Source organism: Elaeis guineensis, chromosome 4 (genome assembly GCF_000442705.2).
Source record: "Elaeis guineensis isolate ETL-2024a chromosome 4, EG11, whole genome shotgun sequence".
NCBI classification, from domain to species: Eukaryota; Viridiplantae; Streptophyta; class Magnoliopsida; order Arecales; family Arecaceae; genus Elaeis; species Elaeis guineensis.
The window spans coordinates 45,163,246-45,169,368 of NC_025996.2; positions in this window are offsets into that span (position 1 = coordinate 45,163,246).

Consider the following 6,123-nt stretch of genomic DNA (forward strand, 5'->3'; position numbering starts at 1 on the left):
CAAGTGATCGGATATTATGCTTTGTAAATATGGATACACATGCTCTAACGTGTCTCAGAATATTAGGAGAGAAAAAGTTATGCTAAAAAGGCTATAAAAATTATAACATAAATAATAATAATATATCGAATAATTTAATTATATTTCTTAAAATATCTAAAAATAAGTTAAATCAGACAAGTCGGTGAAAAACCATCAAAGTTCAAATCGATATATGAGATGAAACGGACCGCACTGGTACATCTCGATCTGGTACCGATACGAATAGCTACGTATGGTGCGGTATGGTGAAAAAAATTAATTAATTTGAAATGAGAAAAGTAATTTGAAATGATATTTTTTATTTGAATTAAAATTAAAATTTTTATTTTTTTAAATTTAAAATTATAATTTTTATTTTTTTCTCATTTCTTTCTCATTTTTCTTTTTATATGATATTTTTTATTTTTTTAATTTTTTAAGATTTTTTTGGGATATTTTTTTTAAAAAAATAATTTTAAATGGAGAAAATAATTTGAAATTATATTTTTTATTTGAATTAAAAATTAAATTTTTATTTTTTAAAATTTAAAATTATAATTTTTATTTTTTTCATGTTTTTCTTATTTTTTTCTTCTTTGTTTGGAATATTTTTTAAAAAAATAAATTTGAAATGAAAAAGTAATTTGAAATGATATTTTTTATTTTAATTAAAATTAAAAATTTTATTTTTTTAAATTTAAAATTATAATTTTATTTTTTTATTTTTATAAATTTTTTACTTTTTTATGGTACTTTTTATTTTTTTATTTTTTTATTTTTTTGACATATTTATTTAAAAGAATTAATTTGAAATAGGGAAAGTAATTTGAAATGATATTTTTTATTTTAATTAAAATTAAAATTTTTATTTTTTTAAATTTAAAATAATAATTTTTATTTTTTTCTCTTTTTTATGGTATTTTTTATTTTTTTAATTTTTTAAGATTTTTTTGAGATATTTTTTTAAAAAATAATTTTAAATAGAAAAAAAAATTAAAATGATGTTTTTTATTTGAATTAAAATTAAAATTTTTATTTTTTAAAATTCATTCAAAATTATAATTTTTATTTTTTTATTTTTTTCTTATTTTTTCTTCTTTTATGATATTTTTTAAAAAAATTAATTTGAAAAGAAGATTGTAATTTAAAATGATGATTTTTATTTGAATTAAAATTAAATTTTTTATTTTCTTAAAATTTAAAATTATAATTTTATTTTTTTTTAATTTTTTATGATATTTTTTATTTTTTTTACACCAATTTTTTTCAGATATTTTTTTAAAAAGATAATTTAAAATGGGGATACTAATTTAAAATGATAATTTTTATTTTAATTAAAATTAAAATTTTTATTTTTTTATAAATTTAAAATTATAATTTTTATTTTTTTTATTTTTTTTGAAGAAAAAAATTAAAATCGTTAAATAAAATGACGTTTTTCAAAATGCCATTTGGAATGGCGTTTTCAAAAACACCATTCCAAATGGTATTTTTGGATTTGATGATTTTATTTTTTATTTTTTCATCATCTACGTAAAAAATAAAAAAAAAAAGATGGATGATGTGACCATCATAAAACATCATATTCTTTTTGCATTAATTTGATAAATAAATTAAAAATTAAGTTATTTTTGTAAATAATTTTTTTAAAAAATTAATTAGGGAAAGCACTCAGCTTCCATGCATTACCAAAGTTCCATTTCCAATGACAAAGAGTTCTCCAACTCCTAATCATAATATAGAGTCAACCACAATGTAGTCAGTCGCATCAAGAAACAGAAGGTGCCATTGTGTCACGGACTTCGCCTCTTAGACGAGCAAACTCGTGCGACGCCCCAATGTCACCTGCACAAAGGAGCCAGCCAAAATGCACCCAGCAAGATGCATAGAAAAATAGAAGAAAAAAGCACGGCAACACGCTCAGATATGGCACTGTAAGAATAGTATTTTCATTAATGAAATCAAAGGAATACAAGCCTATACAACCGCTACTCAGACTACAATTAGGGGCTCAGGAGGTAGGGGAGGCAACAATGGACACCGCAAGAATCCGCAAGGAAACCGGCCCACTGGATTGTTCTCGCCCACCCTCCCAACACTATACAAGCAGGGTATCCACCCAAATCCCATTCCGGGGGTTCCAAATGATCGAGCAGCATTGCATTTTCATGGCTCGCCTTTGAAAGTCCCGACATGATGAAAATACCGCAAAATTCACTCAAAATAAAGAAAAATAATGTGGTGGCTGTTGTTCATGCCATTTAGTTACAAGGTATGTACAAGACTGTGTCAAAGGTCATTGTCAAACAAAAGTGCAAGAAAAAAGGCCCTGACAATTGGGCATACGGCAGAGCAAGACGGCCTTTGATAATTATACCTTCCCGCCTTTGATAATTACACCTTCCCAACTTAGAACCAGACGAGTCACTGGGGCTGTTATAAGTCACTATGCCCTCCCTCTTCCCCTCTGTCAGTTTCCCTTTTTTTCCTTCCATAAAATTAGGTGGCTATTGCCTACTATTCCTTCCAAAAAGAAAAGAAGAGAGAAAGAGGTAATTCCGGTCAGAACAGCCGATCTAGACGATATTCTAGCACATGGGCTGCAAGTTTTGACCTACAACCACTCGAGACACGTGGGACCCCGCTGAAAGTAATGCATGCATGTATTTGTCCAGGACATAAAGAGCAGTGGAGCGGGAATGGTAATCCCACAAGTTATTCCTGTCCATATTTTTTGCCTGAAATTTCTTGAAGAACTCCAAGCTGACAAGGAATAAAAGCTGGCCTCGTTCCAAGAATAAAGTTTTTCCAACCATTCAATTACTTGCCAAGGAGTAAACATCTTTGACTGAAATAAATATTGGTCCTGGTTTTGTAAACAAGTTTCTCAGGAATGAAGCTTTTTTTAGCTTCTTCTCAAGCCTTATTTCTTCCCTGTTCCCAAACCAAATGCAGTCCAAATGCATTGCACAGAGACGCCAGGTGCTCTACAAATCAATCCTGCAGCTTGGCTGCATGGAAACACTTGTACTGCCAAAAGCATCTCCATCTATGCTGGCAAAAGTAGTCCTGAAGCTAAACAGCTGATGGAAAATTAATGCCAATGGAGGAAATTTTGGCTGTTTGGTGTTCCTAGGGAATAATGTGAGCGAAGGGCTGGATTTGTAACCAGCTACGAGCCATTGCAAATGTAGGAAGCAATTTAGGTGTTTGGTTTTCTCAGAGAATTATATGAGGAGGATGTTGGATTCGAAGACTGGCCACATTAGATACATCAGATGTGCCACTTCTGATGCATGTTTTCCTACAGAACTAGTGCAGGATTATGTGAGCTAGAGCTGGATTTGTACAGTGGCCACAGCAGAATAACTAATATAAATTTCTTATATGAACACAAGAGACTTTGTTTCCACCTTTTCTTCTGTTGATGTAGATTTTCTGTCTTGAGGTTGGATCAGCCGGAGTTAGAAGACAATGGCAAGTAGACAATGACAAGTCGGCGATGGCCAGACGGCGGCGATAGGATCTATAAAAAAAGTTCCTGATCAGAAATAGCTTCGACGAAAACTCTCCGATGTTCAAGTCGGAAATCCAACAACAGAAGAAAAGGAATGAGCATGTTGGGAGAGAGGAGATTTCATATCTTGAGGATTTCCTGTAAGTCTTTATTTATAGATGGAGGCTGAAGAGCCGTGAGAGGAAAGAAAATCAGACAGTTAGCCTTAACTTATCTGGAGAGATATGGTTGTTATCCTTTCTTTATTTGGAGAGATTTTATTTGTTATTCTTCCTTCATCAGGAATACTGGTTCTGGAGAGAGAATTAGGTGGTTGATCCTATTTTATCTGAAGAGATATGGTCTTTATTTACTTTGTGGCGAGCTGCCATATCAGGATCGTTTGAATTTTTGAGAGAGGCATATGATTTTAAGATCCATGAGGGTCCATACTTTCTTGTAGGCTTCACATCTTCGGTCAAGACGAAGTCACCCCAGACATCTTCATTTTGATATTTATCAGCTGGAGTTCTTCCATCCATCCTTACTTCTCAAAAGAAATTTCAGATTTATGAAAAAGGAAAGAGAAACACCGGCCACATATCCTGATGGTAGAAATTTCTTATTGAAAACTCCCCAACACCCAGTGTTTTTTCTTGATTGACACCAGGTTTTCTATTCGACAGCAACGCCGTACTCCCTTCACACTTGAAGCATTCCTTGGACCAACTTTTGCTGGCTTGGCAATTTGCCATTCATGTATTTAAAATCACCCTGGAAGGCATCCCATTGAAGAATAATCATTCCTTTTGACCTGAACCACTACAACCAACCAATTAAATCTATTCACCTTGTGTGACTTCTATTTGTTTTTCTTCTTCACAATGACCTCAAGGACTGCTATGGAATTGGATGGCATTCTCCCAACTTCATAATTTCTTCAAATATCACTACAGGTGAATTTGAAAACTTATCAAACTGGGAAAAGAAGAAAATGTTCAAAGAGTAAGCTATACACAAATGTGAATGTATTTTTGAAGAATCGTGGGGAAATACTATGAATATCATACGTCCTGTGGATAAACTTCATTTGTAATTTGAGATCAAGAACCATTGCCATGTTTGTCATTATTCTTTTCATCTCTTTCACATATCTATGGAGGATTACGGCATTGCCACATTACCATCCAAAAACTAATTAAGGTCCTGCTCTGAAGCTTATGTGACGGAAGAAGGACAATTTCATCTGCGTCGATGGGTTTATGTTCTACTAGATTTTATGTGGAATGATGGAACTACCTTTGGTTTCTTTGACAATGTTATCTTTGTGTATCATTGCAAAAATTGTTCTAACATGTTGATATTGCTCCAGATGATTTCCTTTCCTTGTTACCCTTATTTCTATCTGCGTTGATTATTATTAAAATAAAAGTGGCACAGCACATGGTTATACTACTATAAGTTGCACTGAATTTCAAAGCATTGATTAAGGGCTCTACTCCTAAGCATTGCATACCCCTCATAAAAGTAGTTTTAAAAAAAAAAAAAAAAAAAAAAAAAACTTTTTTTTAATTTTAGCAAAGCATACCTCTAAAACTTGAGCACCTGAGCTATACAACATAGTTTGCTATGTTACTTATTACTCTGTGCTAGTCTCACATCTTTTGGGGCTAACAATCCATGGTTAACTACCTTTATGATATCAAGCACCATCCTGGCTTTAAGCCCACTTTCTATTTCTTTGCTAATTACCGAAGGGGCAATGATTCTTCACGATCGCTTTTAGATCTAATTCTAACCTTTAGTTTTGCTCTAGTTCATTCAATTTCGGTGTTAGTCGATTATGTGTAGGTTAAGGCCGACACTTGAAAATTTTAGACTTTGTTTGAGGGATTGATGAGCTGTGGTTCTATATTAGTTCTGTTTTGTGCTTAATAACTGTGAACAGCTCTTAGCTCATAGAAATAATTCGAAAATCTCAGTTTTTAATAAGGAGTTATGTTATTTATGAAGCCATCTATATGGGTCGTTGTCTGCAATTTTGGGAGATCGAAACTGAAGAAAATGTCCTGATGATCTCTGACCTATTCTCTTTCTCTCCTCGCGCCTTCCCTATCCCCTCTTTCCTCCTCCTCTCATTTTTTTCCCCCCATATTCTTACTCCCGGTCTTTGTTACTGTTTATGCTTTAATTTGGTCTAAAATGTCATTATTTCAGTCATCAATCTTGGATATGGAACCTTCTAATTTGACCGTTGGAAGATGACTAACTGCTGGTCTTTCTGTGATTTTATATGCTCCTTTTCGAGAAAGAGGCAATTTATATAGTCATCCAAATAGTGTAGGAGTCTATTGCCCAATATTGTATTACCAGGGATGCTTTGTGCCATGAAGCAATTTTCCCAGCTTTATAGACAATATCACGATTGCTACCAATTATATCGATTCTGAATCTGCTGGCATCTTGATTCTGATTCTTGCAACCAAACCTTCTTGCAAAATTCATGATTCTTAATGTATCATCTGTTGACATATAGGAAAGAAAATAAGCATATAAAGTTTCAAACGATCAAACGTGGCCGGCGTTGGCGGCATGAGTAATCTACA